The sequence below is a fragment of the Aegilops tauschii genome, chromosome 5 (genome assembly GCF_002575655.3).
Source record: "Aegilops tauschii subsp. strangulata cultivar AL8/78 chromosome 5, Aet v6.0, whole genome shotgun sequence".
NCBI classification, from domain to species: Eukaryota; Viridiplantae; Streptophyta; class Magnoliopsida; order Poales; family Poaceae; genus Aegilops; species Aegilops tauschii.
Window position 1 is genome coordinate 569648966 of NC_053039.3, and position 19752 is coordinate 569668717.

The 19752-nt window shown below is 46.1% G+C and overlaps 1 pseudogene; it reads right to left on the bottom strand.

The window, feature by feature from the left end:
• Positions 1 to 16777: 16777 nt before the first annotated feature.
• LOC109746942 (uncharacterized) lies at positions 16778 to 19142 on the bottom strand (annotated as a pseudogene).
• Between the last annotated feature and the right edge of the window lie 610 nt (positions 19143 to 19752).

The following is a 19752-nucleotide window of genomic DNA, read 5'->3' on the forward strand; positions in this document are numbered from 1 at the left end:
ATGATGTGATAGACAAGACCCATTCGTTAGCTTAGCATTATGATTGTTACAGTTTCATTGCTACTACTTTCTTCATGACTTATACATGTTCCTCAGACTATGAGATTATGCAACTCCCGAATACCAGAGGAACACCTTGTGTGCTATCAAACGTCACAACGTAACTGGGTGAGTATAAAGATGCTCTACAGGTGTCTCCGAAGGTGTTTGTTGAGTTGGCATAGATCAAGATTAGGATTTGTCACTCCGTGTATCGGAGAGGTATCTCTGGGCCCTCTCGGTAATGCACATCACTATAAGTCTTGGAAGCAATGTGACTAATGAGTTAGTCATGGGATGATGCATTACGGAACGAGTAAAGAGACTTGCCGGTTACGAGATTGAACTAGGTATGATGATACCAACGATCGAATCTCGGGCAAGTAACATACCGATGACAAAGGGAACAACGTATGTTGTTATGCGGTTTGACCGATAAAGATCTTCGTAGAATATGTGGGAGCCAGTATGAGCATCCAGGTTCCGCTATTGGTTATTGACAGGAGACGAGTCTCGGTCATGTCTACATAGTTCTCGAACCCGTATGGACCGCACGCTTAACGTTCGGTGACGATCGGTATTACGAGTTTTTGTGTTTTGATGTACCGAAGGTAGTTCGGAGTCCCGGATGTGATCACGGACATGACAAGGAGTCTCGAAATGGTCGAGACATAAAGATCGATATATTGGATGACTATGTTTGGACGTCGGATTGGTTCCGGCACTAGTAGAAAACATGGCTTAGGTCACAGGACAGTTTTCACATTAGTCCCGGTTCAGTCACGAAGCGGGACTAATGTGAGCATTGGTCCCGGTTCGTGCGGCCAGGGACCTGCTGGGCCTCGTGGGGGCATTGGTCCCGGTTCGTCCGGACCCTTTGGTCCCGGTTGGTGGGACAAACCGGGACCAATGGGCCACGCTCCTGGCCCACCACCCTTTAGTCCCGGTTCCTACCACAAACCGGGACTAAAGGCCTGGTCCTAGTTGCGGCCAGTGTTTAGTCCCACCTCGCCAACCGAAGGGCGCTCACATCAGTTTATAAGGCCGTCCCTCTCTGCCTTGTTGAGGTTCTCTTAAAGTGAAAATAGATGCCCTTATACAGGGAATTTGACCTAAATTCACAGTAAATTTCATAGAAATTTATTATGAATTTAGGTTGAATTTTCTCTATAAGCGCATCTATGTTCATTTTTTTATATTTACAAAATAAATAAACCTTAATAAAATAAATAAAACTAAATAAACCTTAATAAAATAAAATAAAATAAACTATAGTAACTACAATAAATAAACCTTAATAAATTAAGTAAAAATAGCAGCAGTAAAATAAATAAAAATAGCAGCAGTAAAATAAATAAAAATAAAATAATTGAAGTAAAATACATAAGTAATTAGAAATAAAATAAATAAGTTTTTTGTTGTAAGTAGAAACAAAACAAAACAAAACAAATAAAGCAAAAGAGAAAAAAAACAGAGGAAAAAAAATTATGCCACCTACTGGGCCACCACGGCCTGAATACGACTAGAAACCCATCCATGGGCCAGGATTCAGGCCCGCAGAAGGCCCAGTAGGCCCCACAGGCAAAGAGAACAGTTAGGCCCGAAAGCCTGCAGTTGAGAGGAGTTCGAGAGGGTGGGCGCAGCAGCGCTTATAAACCACTCTCGAGCTCTCTCAACTAGCGAGGTGGGACTAAACTTTTGACGCGGGGCAGCACAAGGCCTTTGGTCCCGGTTGGTGCCACCAACCGGGACTAAAGGGGGCATTGGTCCCGGTTCGTGGCACCAACCGGGACCAAAGGCCTTTAGTCCCGGTTGGTGCCACCAACCGGGACCAATGAGTTCCCTATATATACCCCATCGCCACAGCAGAGCACTCCAGAGTGCTCTGTTTTTTCTGGCCGGCGAGGGGAGGGCATTTGGGTGCTCTAGCTCACCTCCTATGCACATGAGGTGTTCGATGAAATGTCTGAGCCACACTAGTTAATCTTTGTCCTCTCGAAACTCGACCTCCGAGCACCATTTTCCCCGAGATTTGTCTAGGTTTAGCGGTCCGTCACATCCCGTCCCCGTCTTCACCGCCGTCGATCGCCCGCGCCGATCTCGCCGCCAGCACCACCGTGGTGAGCCTCTTGTTCTTATCTTCTTTCTGAAAGGAAAAAATTCTTAATTTAGATAGTTACTTGTCTAATTTTGTTACTTTTATTATTCCTTCTTATTACGTAGTGCGATGGTTTTGGTATCCGCCCCCGTCGGCCCTCGTCCTGTCTATGATTCGGATGTGGTATATATTATCTTTTTATAACTATTTGGTTCATTTATTGTTTATGAAAAATATACCGACCAACGTGACATAGATTTTATTTATCTAGGAGGTGGTTGAAGCGGAAATTCTAACCGACCCTATTGTCGAGAGGTTAAATTTAGTTGAAGAAGAAAACAATTACTTGAAGGAAAAAATAAAAAAAATTGAGGAGGAGAAGATGATATTGGAGTTGCATGTTGCGGATGTCATCGATGATCACAAGATCAAGATGGATGCAATGCGCTTGAAGATTAGAAAGATTAGAAAATATGCCATTCATACCGAGGCTTGGTATCATTATGCCGTTGGATCAATTGTTACCTTGGTTGCGTTTATGATCGCATTTGTTTTCGCATTGAAATGTTTTACATAGTTTCAATGTATGGTTTAATTAATTAGATGCTCTGGAGAGCTATATATATGTTGTTAGATGAGAACTATGTATGTAATTTGGTTCTAATGTGATGATGAACTTCTATTAATTTGGTCACTTAATTATCTATTCATGATGTTCTGTAATGGTTTTTGACACACTTAATTATATATAATGCACGCAGATGAACCGGCAATGGATGTACGGTGACAGACACACCTCCGAGTACATTAAGGGCGCGCATGATTTTCTCGAAGTGGCTGAGGCAAACAAGCAGAATGGTTTTATGTGTTGTCCATGCCCTATATGTGGGAATACGAAGTCTTACTCTGACCGGAAAATCCTTCACACCCACCTGCTTTACAAGGGTTTCATGCCACACTATAATGTTTGGACGAGGCACGGAGAAATAGGGGTTATGATGGAAGACGGCGAAGAAGAAGAGGACGATGACAACTATGTGCCCCCTGAATACGGTGATGCTGCAACGGGGGAAGCTGCTGAAGATCAAGAGGAACCACACGATGTGCCCAATGATGCTGCAAGGGGGGAAGCTGCTGAAGATCAAGAGGAACCAGTGCCCGATGATGATGATCTCCGCCGGGTCATAGTCGATGCAAGGACGCAATGCGAAAGTCAAAAGGAGAAGCTGAAGTTCAATCGCATGTTAGAGGATCACAAAAAAGAGTTGTACCCCAATTGCGAAGATGGCAACACAAAGCTCGGTACCGTACTGGAATTGCTGCAGTGGAAGGCAGAGAATGCTGTGTCTGACAAAGGATTTGAGAAGCTATTGAAAATATTGAAGAAGAAGCTTCCAAAGGATAACGAATTGCCCAACAGTACATACGCAGCAAAGAAGGTCGTATGCCCTCTAGGATTGGAGGTGCAGAACATACATGCATGCCCTAATGACTGCATCCTCTACCGCGGTGCGTACAAGGATCTGAACGCACGCCCGGTATGCGGTGCATTGCGGTATAAGATCAGACGAGATGACCCTGGTGATGTTGACGGCAAGCCCCCCAGGAAGAGGGTTCCTGCGAAGGTGATGTGGTATGCTCCTATAATACCACGGTTGAAACGTCTGTTCAGAAACGAAGAGCATGCCAAGTTGATGCGATGGCACAGTGAGGACCGTAAGAAAGACGGGAAGTTGAGAGCACCCGCTGATGGGTCGCAGTGGAGAAAAATCGAGAGAAAGTACTGGGCTGAGTTTGCAGCTGACCCAAGGAACGTATGGTTTGGTTTAAGCGCGGATGGCATTAATCCTTTCGGAGAGCAGAGCAGCAATCATAGCACCTGGCCCGTGACTCTATGTATGTATAACCTTCCTCCTTGGATGTGCATGAAGCAGAAGTTCATTATGATGCTAGTTCTCATCCAAGGCCCTAAGCAACCCGGCAACGACATTGATGTGTACCTAAGGCCATTAGTTGAAGAACTTTTACAGCTGTGGAATGGAAACGGTGTACATACGTGGGATGAGCACAAACATGAGGAATTTAACCTGCACGCGTTGCTGTTTGTAACCATCAACGATTGGCCCGCTCTCAGTAACCTTTCAGGACAGACAAACAAGGGATACCACGCGTGCACGCACTGTTTAGATGACATTGAAAGTATATACCTGGACAAAAGCAGGAAGAATGTGTACCTGGGCCATCGTCGATTTCTTCCGACCAACCATAAATGTCGAAAGAAAGGCAAGCATTTCAAAGACGAGGCAGAACACCGGAAGAAGCCCGCCATGCGTACCGGTGATCACGTACTTGCTATGGCCAATGATTTACACGTAATCTTTGGAAAGGGTCCCGGCGGACTAGCTGTTCCGAATGACGCTGAGGGACACGCACCCATGTGGAAGAAGAAATCTATATTTTGGGACCTACCCTAGTGGAAAGAGCTAGAGGTCCGCTCTTCAATCGACGTGATGCACGTGACGAAGAACCTTTGCGTGAACCTGCTAGGCTTCTTGGGCGTGTATGGGAAGACAAAAGATACACCTGAGGCACGGGAGGACCTGCAACGTTTGCACGAAAAAGACGGCATGCCTCCGAAGCAGTATGAAGGTCCTGCCAGCTACGCTCTTACGAAAGAAGAGAAAGAAATCTTCTTTGAATGCCTGCTCAGTATGAAGGTCCCGACTGGCTTCTCGTCGAATATAAAGGGAATAATAAATATGCCAGAGAAAAAGTTCCAGACCTAAAGTCTCATGACTGCCACGTGATTATGACGCAACTGCTTCCGGTTGCATTGAGGGGGCTTCTACCGGAAAACGTCCGATTAGCCATTGTGAAGCTATGTGCATTCCTCAATGCAATCTCTCAGAAGGTGATCGATCCAGAAATCATACCAAGGCTAAGGAGTGATGTGGCGCAATGTCTTGTCAGTTTCGAGCTGGTGTTCCCACCATCCTTCTTCAATATCATGACGCACGTCCTAGTTCATCTAGTCGACGAGATTGTCATTCTGGGGCCCGTATTTCTACACAATATGTTCCCCTTTGAGAGGTTCATGGGAGTCCTAAAGAAATATGTCCGTAACCGCGCTAGGCCAGAAGGAAGCATCTCCATGGGCCATCAAACAGAGGATGTCATTGGGTTTTGTGTTGACTTCATTCCTAGCCTTAAGAAGATAGGTCTCCCTAAATCGCGGTATGAGGGGAGACTGACTGGAAAAGGCACGCTTGGAGGGGGGGACTCAATAATATGCAGGGACGGATATTCTTGGTCTCAAGCACACTACACAGTTCTTCAGAACTCTACCTTGGTGACCCCGTATGTCGATGAACACAAGAACAGTCTGCGCTCCAAACACCCGGAGCAGTGTGACGACTGGATTACATGTGAACACATCAGGACTTTCAGCAGTTGGTTGGAAACACGTCTCAGAGGTGACACCACTGTTTGTGATGAGTTGTACTCGTTGTCCAGGGGACCATCTTCGACTGTATTGACTTACAAAGGATACGAGATAAATGGGAACACATTTTACACGATCGCCCAAGATCAAAAGAGCACCAACCAAAATAGCGGTGTCCGCTTTGATGCAGCAACCGAGAGGGGAAAGGAAACATATTATGGTTACATAATGGACATATGGGAACTTGACTACGGACATGATTTTAAGGTCCCTTTGTTTAAGTGCAAATGGGTCAATCTGTCAGGAGGCGGGGTACAGGTAGACCCACAGTACGGAATGACAACAGTGGATCTGAACAATCTTGGGTACACTAACGAATCGTTCGTCCTAGCCAATGATGTGGCACAGGTTATCTATGTGAAGGACATGTCTACCAGACCAAGGAAAAGAAAAGATAAGGAAGCGAATACATCATACGATGAGCCAAAGCGCCACATAGTTCTTTCAGGAAAAAGGGACATTGTGGGAGTGGAGGGCAAGACAGACATGTCTGAAGATTATGAAAAGTTTCATGAAATTCCTCCCTTCAAAGTCAAGGCTGACCCAAGCATGCTGATAAACGATGAAGATTATCCATGGTTACGGCGCAATAAGCAAATGACACAAGCGAAGAAAAAGTGAAGACTTTCTCCCGCAACTATTATGATGATACCATGCCAACTTTGTAATAGACGAGTATGATACCATTGTCCGTTTTGTACAAGAAGTGCATCTAGTTTTTGCCGTAACCCTCTCAACTTTCTTGCACATGCTATGTGGATGAAATGATGATACCATGCCAACTTTCAACCTTCTCAGAGTTCATTTGAAATGCTTTTCAATTTTAGGGTCTTATAGCTCAAAATAATTAGTAAATGCATGAAAAATAACAGGCCAAAAATTAAAAATTATGCCACCTACTGGGCCACCACGGCCTGAATACGATTAGAAACCCATCCATGGGCCAGGATTCAGGCCCGCAGAAGGCCCAGTAGGCCCACAGGCATGTACAGAGAGGTTAGGCCCGTAAGCCTGCTTTAGAGAGGAGCTCGACAGCTCAGGCGCACCGCACCTTATAAACAGGTGCGGCTCTCTCTCAGCTAGCGAGGTGGGACTAAACTCACCACCACGCCGCTGTGCAAGGCCGTTGGTCCCGGTTGGTGGCACGAACCAGGACCAATTCCACCCTTTGGTCCCTGTTGGTGCCACGAACCGGTACTAATGAGGCTGTGGCCCCACGAGCACCTTTAGTACCGGTTCGTGGCACGAACCGGTACTAGAGTTTCTTACTAAGCAGTTTTTTAGTCCCACCTCACTAGCTAAGAGGCACTACGAGCGGTTTATAAGCCCTGAGTGCAGAGACGATGAAGAAGAGGCGCAATGCTCACGTTGCTTAGCTTCAAGTCTTGAGGAATAAGGTAGACTGCATGGAGCTATGTGTAGTGTAGTCTACACTATTCCGAAAGGCTTGAAGCAAATCAACGAGCATTGCGCCTCTTTTTTATTTTTAATAACTTATTACAACTCCGGACTTCTTGTGTTCCGACAAAATAAAATAAACTTTAATAAAATTTATGAAACTAAAATTAACAAAGTATTTTCTGTTCAAAACATTATAAGAAACCTCTATTATTATTGAAACTAAAATCATATAAAATTGATGCAACTAAAATTATTGAAGTATTTTCTGTTCAAAATCATTAAAAGCAAAAAGAATTTTCATAAAGAACTTTTTTTGATAGAAACTTTAATAGCAAAAAGAATTATCATAAAGTAAAATAAATAAGTAATTAGAAACAAAATAAAATAAAATAAATAAGTTTTTTGTTGTAAGTAGAAACAAAAAAAAATAAAGCAAAAAAGAAAACAAAAAAACTAAATACAGCAATTTTTTTTTCATAAAGAACTTTTTTTGTAGAAACTTTAATAGCAAAAAGAATTATCATAAAGTAAAATAAATAATTAATTAGAAAAAAAATAAAATAAAATAAATAAGTTTTTTGTTGTAAGTAGAAACAAAACAAAATAAATAAAGCAAAAAAGAAAACAAAAAAACTAAATACAGCAAAAAAAATTGTTGGCGCGCTACCCGCTTGGCCTTCCAACCCTTAGGTTTGCAAATACAAGCCTAGAAGGGCTAGGAGGCTAAACGGGCAGCGCGCTAAAGTTAGGCCCAGAAGCCTACTATAGAGAGGAGTTCGAAACAACAGCCGCAGCGGGGCTTATAAACCACTCCGAGCCCCTCTCAACTAGCGAGGTGGGACTAAACTTTTGGCCGCGACGCGGGCAGCAAGAGGCCTTTGGTCCCGGTTGGTGCCACCAACCGGGACTAAAGGGGCGCATTGGTACCGGTTCGTGCCACGAACCGGTACCAATGCGCCCCTTTAGTCCTGGTTGGTGGCACCAACCGGGACCAAAGGCCGCCGCTTCCCGCCCTTTGCGCTGCTGAAAAGGGAGCTTTGGTCCCGGTTGGTGGCACCAACCGGGACTAAAGGGTGGCATTGGTCTCGGTTGGTGCCACGAACCGGGACCAATGCCCTTGCTATATAACCAGGACTTGTGAAAATTTCACATCTCCGTCGCCTCCCTCGCCAGTTGCCCCCGCCGCCAGGCTGCCCAAATCGCTCGCGCGCTCCTCGTCGCCGTCGCCGTCGCCGGCCGCCATCCCCGTCTCCCCGTGCCCCTGCCCCGCGCCCGAGCCCACGCCGGCCGCCGCCCCGTGCCCCTGCCCCGCGCCCGAGCCCACGCCGGCCGCCGCCCCGTGCCCCTGCCCCGTCCCCGAGCACGCACGGCCGCGCCCCTGCACCCCGGCCCGCCCCCACCATTGTCGTCGTCGCCGGCGCCCGCCCCCACTGCCGCCCCTGCCTCGACGCCGCCCCTCCTCCCCGTTCGGTCCGGCTCCGGCGACCCCCTTTCCTCCCTGTCCCCTCGATCCTCTTCATATAATTTTTTTTCATATAATTTTTTTTCATATGCATATGTTGATTATATGGATGGATGGATGATGTATATGTTCATTATATGGATGGATGGATGATGTATGCTTTTTTTCATATAATTTTTTTAGGCAGATTTTTAGAATTTTTTAGGAAGATTTTTAGAATTTTTGTGTATGTATGTTATGTTTATATGTATGTATGTATGTATGTTTATATGCAAAGCATATGCAAAGAAAATGTATTAATGGTCATATGCAAAGAAAAATGTATGTATGGTCATATGCAAAGAAAATGTATGTATGTATGTTCATATGAAAGAAAAATGTATGTATCTATGTTCATATGCATATGCAAAGAAAATGTATGTTCATATGCATATGCAAAGAAAATGTATGTTCATATGCATATGCAAAGAAAATGTATGTTCATATATATGATGATATGTTCATATAAAAAGGAAAATAAGAAGAGGAAGAAAGGAGAAGAAGAGGAGAGGAAGAAGAGGAGAAATAAATAAGAAGAGGAAAAAAGAAGAAAAAGAAGAGGAGAAGAAGAAAGGAATAGAAGAGAAGAAGAAAAAATAGAAAAAATTCTATTTTTTCTTCTTCTCTCCTCTATTCCTTTCTTCTTCTCCTCTTTTTTTTCTTCTTTTTTTTTCTTCGATCTTCTCCTCTCTATTCCTTTTCTTCTTCTCCTCTTTTTATTTCTTCTTTGTTTTCTTATGTTTTATCGGGTCTGTCGTCGTCGATATACCCCTCTCCCGATAACTTCAACACAAGGGGGGTCGATATACCCCCTCCCCGCCGATAATATTATTTTCCCATGTATGTATGTCGTCGTTGTCGATATAACCCCCTCCCGATAACTTCAACACGTGGGGGGGGGGGTTCGATATACCCCCCTCCCCGATAACATTATTTTCCCATGTATGTATGTCGTCGTTGTCGATATATATAACTCCCTCCCAGATAACTTCGACATGATGGACGGTCGATATTTATACCCCCTCTAGACCGTGATAACTTATACCACGGGAGCACCCCCCCGGCCCTCTCGCTCGACCAAAACTCTCGAGGACACCCAAACCCTAGAAAAAAAACGATGTCGGTCTCCTACCCCCTCCCGCCGCGCCCCTACCCTTGAAGCGTTGCCTAGGCCACCCCAAACCCGGAATAAGCTAGGTCTACGTTTGCACTAATATATCCACCTGCTGTCATGTTTGTGTAATAATTGCCATGTTGTAATATTTGCAGAAACAATGGAGCACGGACGAGACGAGCAAGCAGAAGAGGTGTTGGGGGACATAATCTTAGCCGGAGGTGATATCTTGTCGTATCTTAACGACAATGATGGTCTGGAAGAACAGGGTGAAGAAGCAGGCTACGGTGATCGAAGAGTGGAGGAGGAAAGACATGATTATGATGGCTCCGGTGACCCAATGCTGGTGCAAGAAGGAGCCCGTGGTGACGGCTCCGGTGACCGAACAGAGTCCGGCCAGGTAAATATATTAGTTAAGCCTCTGCTGACTAGCTAATTGATGCATTCATTGTTTTGGTATGTACACATATTAATTAGCACTCGTCTTTCTTCTTTTTTCTAGCCCTCCGGATCGAGCACAACTTCGGTAAAGAGACGAGGCCCGAAGAGAAAGTTGCGCTCGGATGAAAGGTTTGAGATCACAGCAATCGCGCGCGACGGCCAACCGATTGAACCCATCCGGACAAAGGATGCATTTGCTGCTCAGTGCGGGGTTCTAGTTAGGGACAAGATCCCGATCAGCATCCAGCAATGGTATAATCCTAAGAAGGAAGACCCTGAGGTGTCTTATGTCAATGATATGCAGAAAGATGATCTTTGGACTGAGCTGAAGGCAAATTTCACCCTACCGCCAGAGGAGGATCCGAAGAAGCCAGTTATAGAGCAATTAATCAAGTCTCATGCTCTTAAGAAGATGGCAGACCTATTCAGGAGGTGGAAGAATGAGCTGAAAACGTTTGTCGACAAAGAAGAGACACCAGAATTCATCGGCCGGTATGAGAAGATCAGAGATCACTGGCCCGCATTTGTGGCCCACAAGACATCGGAAAAGAGTAAGAAGATGTCAGCGACAAACAAGAAGAATGCTGCAAAGAAGAAGCTTCACCATCGCACGGGGTCAGGTGGCTACCTCAAAGCCTGACCTAAGTGGGCCAAGGCTGAGAATGATCTGCTTGAAAAAGGGATCGAACCACAGACAATGAATTGGACAGACCGTTGCCGGACTTGGTTCTTCGGGGCTGGTGGAACCTTGGACCCTGTATCAGGGAGGTGCGTTTGGACGAACGAGCTTTTGAGAATACCAGTCAAGAAGATTCAACAATATATCGATGCAGCGCAGCAAGGGACGTTCATTCCAGACAGAGAGAACGACGAGCTCACAATGGCCCTCGGGAATCCTGAGCACCCTGGACGGACACGAGGCACGCCAGGCTCCGTTCCGTGGAAGCCTGGTTTTCCGGACGCGGGCGGTTACAAAAGCATGCTAAAAAGTGGAGCAGATCCAAATTCAGAAGCTGCACGAAAGGGTTCAAGTGCTAGAGGAACGAGACGGCAATCGACATGCCGAAACTGCCCCCGAAGCTACACCGCCATCTCAGCGGAGAAGCAGCGTGGCTTCCACCGAGCTGCTTCAGCTGGAGCATGCGGCTCCTGCTAGCTACCCCGTGGATGCTATCACGGAGTCTCAACATTGCCACCTTATGGCGGAATGGCAGAGCTTCAAAGTCAAGGCGGCTGTTGGCTCTGTTTTACCTCCTGAACCCGGCGCAACCTACCACTGTCGGCCGATTCCAGAAGGATATGCTAGGGTGATGGTGGATGAAATAACGGAGGGATTTGAGGAGCTCCAGCTTGACCACCCTACCGGTGAAGGGGAGACTCGGCTGGGTTCTGCTCTGAAGACTCCATGCCTATGGCGGAAGGAGCTCATCAAGCTTCCGAACTGGACGGCTCCGGCGAGTAAGGGCACTCTGCCTCCTCCTCCGCCTCCTCCTCCGGCGAGTGATCAGGGCACTCAGCCTCCTTCTCCGGTGCATGGCGGCACTCCGCCTCCTTCTCCGCCAGCGCCGGCGTGCCAGAGCATCTAGCCTCCTCCTTCTCCGCCTCGTCAGCAAGGGCGGAAGAGACCCGCCGCCGCTGCGGCTGCTCCGGCGCGTCGTAGTCCTTCCCCTCCGCCTCGTAAGCAAGGAAAGAAGACAGCCGCAGCCGCTCCGTCTGCTCTGCCGGCGTCTAGCAGTACAGCTGCCAGAGGCGGGAGGCAATACAGATTCGGTCCTTCTCTGTAGACTCCAGAGAAGTTACCATACGAGAGGACCGAGGAGGAAACCAGGAAGATCGTGCGAGCCGAAGTGACAAACTTCTTTGAAGGGGTGAAAGCAAAGAAACATCCACCTCCGGAGGAGAAGGTAGATCCGGTGAAAGCAAAGCGCACTCTGGCTGCCCTGACAAAACCACCAAAGTCTCCGCCGAGAGGCAACTATGAGCGCATTCTTGCAAAGACATATGCCGAAGCGGAGCGGTCGGGAAGTACTGTCAGTGATCAAAGGTTAATAGAACGACGAGCTGGGAAAAAAATTGCCCAGCTCGGCGAACAAGCGAACCAATCGTGCCCCCCGCTCAAGGTGTCAAAAGACATCGTCGCTAATGATCCGAGTATGGTGCCCGGTTATAGCAATCTTGGAGATTACCTGCCCGACGATGTACATTATGAAATCATGGAGGTGGACGAACACAAATACCATTACGGGAAGCCTCTCGTCAAAGATGAAAGATCTCTAACAACGATGATGCGAAGACTACATGATTGGTACATGAAAACCTGCAGAGAGTCTGATGGGATGGATACTTTGACGCTGAGAGTTAAACTGGAGCATGACCTCGTTGGAATTGATCTGCTGAATGTTCCATTTGAGGATTTCTTCCAGTTTTACAATCAAAAGGCCCTCGATAAAACAACGATCACTTGCTACTGTCTGTAAGTAGTACTACTTCTGTCATTAAGTCTCTCTATATAGGTCAGCTCTTTCATTGCATGTATTTATAATTATCCTCACTATATTATGCAGATTGAAGATCGCCGAATTGAAGAAAAGACAAATCGGTGATATTGGGTTCATTAACACAAATCTCATAGATGCATATACGGTTGAAAAACATCCCAAAGAAGCCGAGGCCAACTTGCTACAATCGTTGGTATTAAATCAAAACAAAGATATAATACTCTTTCCTTACAACTTCAAGTGAGTGTTACTGTCTTGTGCATATTCGGTTTCCCTTATTAGTCCAGGTTATGGTAATGTAATTGATGACTTATGCATGCATGCGCAGCTTCCACTATATTCTCCTAGAGATTAAGCTTGAGCAGGGAGTAGTAACCGTCTTAGACTCGAGACGAAAAGATCCCCAGGACTATGCGAACATGACTCAAATGCTCGAGAAGTAAGTCAAATCGATCATTATCCACCATATCAGCAACTTTGTTCATTTCCTGATATCAAGTAATTGTTTTCTTTGTCTGGCAGGGTTTGGAGAAAATTCACCTCAAAAGCTTCGGGACTGCCGAAGAAGCTGCAATTTAATCACCCGAAAGTAAGTACTATAGTAGCATGTTCCGCGCATCTCCTAGTGATTCAAGCGCTAGTTTCATTAATACCATTTAGCATGCTTGCTTATCAGTTTGATTGACCTCTATTTCTTGTAAAGTGGTTGTGGCAGGAACCCGGGAATAATTACTGTGGATACTACGTTTGCGAGTCCATCCGCTACACGACCTGTGAGCGGGGCTACACTAAAGAACAATATGAAGTGCGTAAGCAATAATATTCACAATTTTATTTTATTCCCATCATTTGTGTTGAGTTTCATTTATTCATATATATATGTATTGACCCCCTTCTTCAAATTAGATGTTTCGGAAGCGGGATGAACTCCTAGCACCAGATCGTATGCGAGGAATTCAAGAGGAATTGGCGGCATTCTTCCTTGACCACGTGATCGCTGAAAACGGAGAATACTATGTGGACCCTGTGTTCCTACAATTTAATTAGGAGATTGTATTGTAAGAGATAATTATTGTATATATGTAGCCGGTAGTGTCGGATAGATATACGAGAACTTGTTGTTCGACCAATATCTCGGAGAAGGAGAGGTGGTCGATATCACTTCTCTCTGTATGCATATGTTCATGACGATCTTCTGTTTCCTTCATTTGATTACTAGCTAGCGTGTCTACTCCTCTCCATACGTATATAGTACGTAGCGTCGACCAAGCACGGAGATAAGAGAGGACACTTCTCTCCTATTAATTAGCTAGCTAACACAATATATGAAACACCTAAATTAACCCCCCAAAACCCCTAAACCACCCCCTTTCAAAAAAAACAAAAACCTCAGCTCCTGCCAGCTGCTGACGCGTGGATGCCTATTGGTCCCGGTTGGTGACACCAACCGGGACAAAAGGCCCTGCCTATTGGTCCCGGTTGGTGGCACCAACCGGGACAAAAGGCCCTGCCTATTGGTCCCGGTTGGTGGCACCAACCGGGACCAAAGGCCCCCCTGCCTGGGCTGGCAGCAGCGGCCACGTGGAGGACCTTCTGTCCCGGTTCGTGTAAGAATCGGGACTAAAGGGTTAGGGCTTTAGTAACGACCCTTTAGTCTCGGTTCGAGAACCGGTACAAAAGGCCCTTACAAACCGGGGTAAAAGCCCCTTTTCCTACTAGTACGGGTGAGTTCGGGCATATACCGGAGTACCGGGAGGTGACCGGAAACCCCAGTGAAGTATATGGGCCTTATTGGGCCATAGTGGGAGAGAGGAGAGGGAAGCCTAGGAGGGGGCGCCCCCCCAAGCCCAATCCGAATTGGGTGCGGGGCCGCCCCCCCCTTTCCTTCCCCCTCTCTCCCTCTTCCTTCCACTCCAAGTCCAACTAGGGAAGGGGGAATCCTACTCTCGGTGGGAGTAGGACTCCCCATGGGGCACACCATAGGAGGGCCGACCCTCCCCCACCTCCACACCTTTATATACGGAGGATGGGGGCACCCCATAGACACACAAGTTGACAGTTGTCTTAGCCGTGTGCGGTGCCCCCCTCCACCATATATATTCCACCTCGGTCATATCGTTGTAGTGCTTATGCGAAAGCCCTGCGTCGGTAACTTCATGAACACTGTCATCACGCCGTCGTGCTGACGGAACTCTCCCACGACCTCAACTGGATCAAGAGTTCGTGGGACGTCGCCGAGCTGAACGTGTGTAGATCGCGGAGGTGCCGTGCTTTCGGTACTAGGATCGGTTGAATCGCGAAGATGTTCGACTACATCAACCGCGTCACTTGACGCTTCCTCTTACGGTCTACGAGGGTACGTAGAGAACACTCTCCCCTCTCGTTGCTATGCATCACATAGATCTTGTGTGATCGTAGGAATTTTTTTGAAATTACCGCGTTCCCCAACAATGTAACCGTTGCTCCAAAATCCGACCGTTGTGAACATGTCGGTTGGCCATTGGCTGGACCTCGTGTCCAAATGGTCATTTCCCATCTAGGAAGGCTGCGCTATAAATAGCCACCCCGCTCCAACGTTGTTCGTTGGCTGCTCCGCTTGAGATTTCTAAGAAGATTGATTTGAGCAACCCCTCTCCCAGTGATTCGAGTTTAAGATCCACCGATAGAAAAACCATGAGCCCAAACTTAGACAGTGGTTTAGCATCACAGCAGTTCTGAGTGAGAGTGCTTGTACCTATTACTCTTGAGAGCTGCGCACTCTGTAGACGGATATGTTCCGGCTTCGAGTGTTGAAGAGTTTTTGTCTTCACCGAGCCAGATCTTCAGCAACGAAGAGTGATTGTGGTTCGCGAAGGTCGACCCGAAGGTTTGGAGATCGCCGACAAGGATCTGCCACGAGTGAAATCAACCCGAGTCTGATCAACTCTGCGTTGAAGGAGAATAGGGTGAAGAGAGTTTATCTTCCGTGTTAAGTCACAGCCCCTCCAACCAGACGTAGCCCTTTGGCGAAAGGGTGAATTGGTCTACCAAATCTCTTTGTCGTCATCGAGCACCACTGGTTCTATTCTTCTTCACTGTAATTCTTTCGGCAGTTATTATGTGTGCTCTGTGATGACTATTATCTGATCTGATACCCTCTGCTACATATCCTTCATCATATCTCACGCAGAGTTATGTGTCATTCGTAGGCTGAGTTATTATTCATCATAATTTTCCTTCACAACTCTGCTTCTGTTCTTGGTCATGATCTTAGTCCTTTTGGCATCCTGTATTACAGTTATCATCGTTAAGCCTGTTGTTGCCTACGCTCGAATTATTATTGCATCTAACCTTGAAGGCTTTGTTCCTCGGTAGCTAGCTTGTTGGGTTTTCTGATCTACCGATCTTTAATTCCGCTGTTGTGCTTGGGTTCAGTTCAAAATATTCGCAAGAATTTTTGAATCTCCCATTCACCACCCCTTTCTGGTCGATATACTCTCGGTCCTAACAGAGGTGCTATAAAATTTTTGTCACGTAAGATGAAAATATGTGTTATGTTGTTACTTACGAGCTTAACAAGCTACTCGTTAAACTCGTTAGCTCGTTTGTTAAGCTTGTTAAGCTTACCGAGCTAAAATCAATGATTGGCTCTATTCATTAAGAAGCGAGTTACGAGTTTAACGAGCCGAACTATCGAGCGCTCATTAAGCTCGCGAGCTACGAGCTTTTGGTCCAGCCCAGGAGGTGGTCGGAGAGCGTGCTGATTCTATCATCATCTCGGCGGATTTTGAACGGCGGTGGCTCCATGATTGCAGCCCAGATTGGAGTCTGGAGAAGAGGCCGATCGATGTGGATGATTTGTTTTGAATGATGCCAAAGACACATTCTGAAAAGAGAGAGCCTCAACAAGTCAAGAATTAATTTGAATGATGCTCCCGGCAGGTAAACAAATAAGCATCCAGTAAGTACTAGGTAATTTCTCGGTAAATGGGAAGACAAATGCATGCATCCAGAATTCCAAATTGCAGTACACACATAATTTAGTTATGCATTGCGAGGTCCACACCAATCAAGTATTCTTAGGCCAATAAAACTAGAAATTAAAATTGGGAATGGTTGTGCATCATACATTGTCATCACTCTACCTGCTGCAAGCCTAGGATCCCTATGATGCTATTAGCATTCCTTGACAATATAGTATCGATCAACATATTATTATTTCCACGGACGAGGAGGATCCATGGGTGAGTCCCTCCTTAATCCGACGCCTGCCATCCTTTTCCACGTTGGATCTTTCAAGGTCGATGGTGTTGCAGTCCTCGCATGGGTATTCACCACGCAGGTCGATTCTCTTCAATCCCTTAGCTCGTTCCATGACAAGCCTTATATAGTTTGTCACCCTGTCTTCGTCCTCACACCCAAAGATCAGCAACACCTTCAAGTTAGGTGCTTCAAATCCTTGGATAGCTCCCAGACCACGTTGGTCTTTTCGGCACTGCTCTCGGGTGTTTTGACACATGAATGTCGAAATAACTGCATGCGAGGAGATAGAATTACAGGTAACACATGTTAATTAAACTGCAGGGCAATGTAACAACATTTGCACTTAAATATAAGTTTAGACCGCTGTAGAGTTTTGGAGGAATTTGCATGAACTAAATCTAAGGTAAAGTATGACACAGGAATATGCCTCCAGGGGTTCCTATGAGACTACAGCTATATTATGCATGTTTCTTTCAACCAAGACACATTATTATAACACAGAATTTCAATCAAGAGGGCTATGTGCATCACTTGATGCAGAGGGCAAGCTTTCCCCCGTTTTAGAAAAAAAATAGGGAAAGTTGTGGCTACAGCAGAGAGCACAACACCCGCCTATCTAACCATCCATTTTGTGCCCCCGCGATCTGTGCGTAAACATTTCTCTTTTCTGTTTGTCCCAAACCAAACAATATTTGGACTTCAAACATTGCAGATGAGCATTTAGAATTAAAATGTGCGAAAAAAATTCGGATTTTTTGGTGCATTGTAAATCATTAAAACATTTTTTCTTAATAATAATAATATCATATTTTAAATATTTATGTTGGACCAAAATTTCGAAAGTATTTTCTAGACATTGTAATCCTCAAGTTTTATTGGCCCACAAAGTTTGAAGTCCATATGTTTTTTCATTTTGGAGAAACAAAAAAGAGAATCCTTCATGTAGTGAATTAGTTGTCTACCACAGATCTCAAAGCAATGTTAGATGGTATAGATAAGGGGTACAGTGCACCTAGGTACGAAAAGAAACGTCGAGCCATACCCAGGATAAGATGTGGATTTAATTAAATGTAACACTTACTGTAATACTCCGCAAGGCAGGTGCAGCTTCAAGTGTAAACAGAGTCCAGCTTAGATCACACTCACGGAACATACCCAAAAGAAACACAGTGGCCAAGTTTCTGAATATAGCAGCAAGGTTCTTCGGATGTTCTGGCTGAATCCAAATCTACAAGAAGAACAGAAATACACAGCTGAAATTGGTAGGGAAGAACATATGACATGTAGATGTAGAAGATATTCATGGCATGTGTATAAATTAACTTTACCATTTGGTGGCCAAAATGAAGTATCAGTCTCGACAGGTTCTTGGCACTCCTTGATAGGCACTCACTCAGTTTGAATGGTGCCTGCCATGCCATGGCTTCATTTATAAGACTTACATCACGAAGCTCTAGAACGTAGCCGAAGCGCACCGGAGGGTTTTCGAAGGGCCAACATACGCACCGCACTTGCCTAAGTTTAGGGACAGAGATGAGCTCGATCCACGTGCACATAAAGCAGATGAACTTGAGCTCCTTGATTCCGGAACAAGGCGTGTCAATCTTGAGCGCGGAGTGCTTAACCAATCTGCAACAACTCAGGGTGAGGTGGTCGAGCCTATCACAAGCGTTAATGAGATTTGTGACGTCGGAATGTCCAAAAGCAAGGTTCTTGAGTGTAAGCCTCGTGAGACATCGAAAGGTGACCCGGCAGGAGCGGGAGAAGGACATGAACTGCTTCCCAAACCTCGTTTTGTTCGCAGACGGCAGGGATATGTTAAACTCAAGCCTTTCAGTCGCGCTGTGGGTGACGACGTCCTCGACGGTGCGGCCAATGGAGCAAAGGTGAGTGGATGACATGTAGAAGCTGAGAATTAGGGTCTTGATGGCACGACTGCTGTTGCAGTCAGCCGCAGGAGAACACGTGGACAGCAACCTGCGCATCGCGCCCGTGAAGGCGTCCATGGTCTCGAGCGGCGTGGCGCCGGGGAAGTGGCCAACATCGAGGTGCAGGTGCGATAGCTGGTGCGGGAGGTGCTGCCACCGCGTCGAGACCGCGCCGGCGCGGACGGCCGAGGGAAGGTCGACCCGTTCGAGGATTCCGAGGAGGAGGTAGTCCGAGAGCGTGCTGATTCTGTCCTCATCCCGGCCGATGTCGATGTTGGACGGCGTTGACTCCGTGATACGATTGGAACGCCGATTGAGCGACTTGTTGCGCTTGCGCGGCGGCAGAGAGCTGAGGCGACGGCCCGATCGCAATTCCATCGATTGCCCCAACCGCAAGCAAAACCCTCCTGGTAACGTAGAGGAGGATTCTTGATGAGCTCCTATAACAGAATAAGTCGTGGTCGATTAGCCTCTTGCCAATTAATCAGCGCACTTTTTTTTCTGCATGGAATTAATCAGCACAAAGACAAACATAATTCCTGCCTTGGCACAGTAGGATTCTTCGGAGTTTCCTAGAAATTGAATTGAATAAATCCACAAAGATCATTATTGCACACAAAATAGATCATCCACATCGATCGGCCTCTTCTCCTCCTAGGTCGTGCTTTACCTAGGATTTAGTTCATGCAAGATCCTCTCAAACTATACAGGGGTCTAAACATTGAGACCTTTTTTTTTCGGGTGCAAGACCTTTTAGGGTACATCAGATCAATACTACCCTTTTCGAAAAAAATCAGATCAATACTAACCATTTATTTATGTGTTTAGACCGCCCAGATATGGAAATACTACTGTAGATTTTCGGTACTCCCTCCGTCCCAAACTTCTTATTTTAGATTTGTCTAGATACGGAATACTAAAATGTGACTTGATACATCCGTATTTAGACAAATTTAAGACAACAATTTTGGGACGGAGGGAGTAGTAT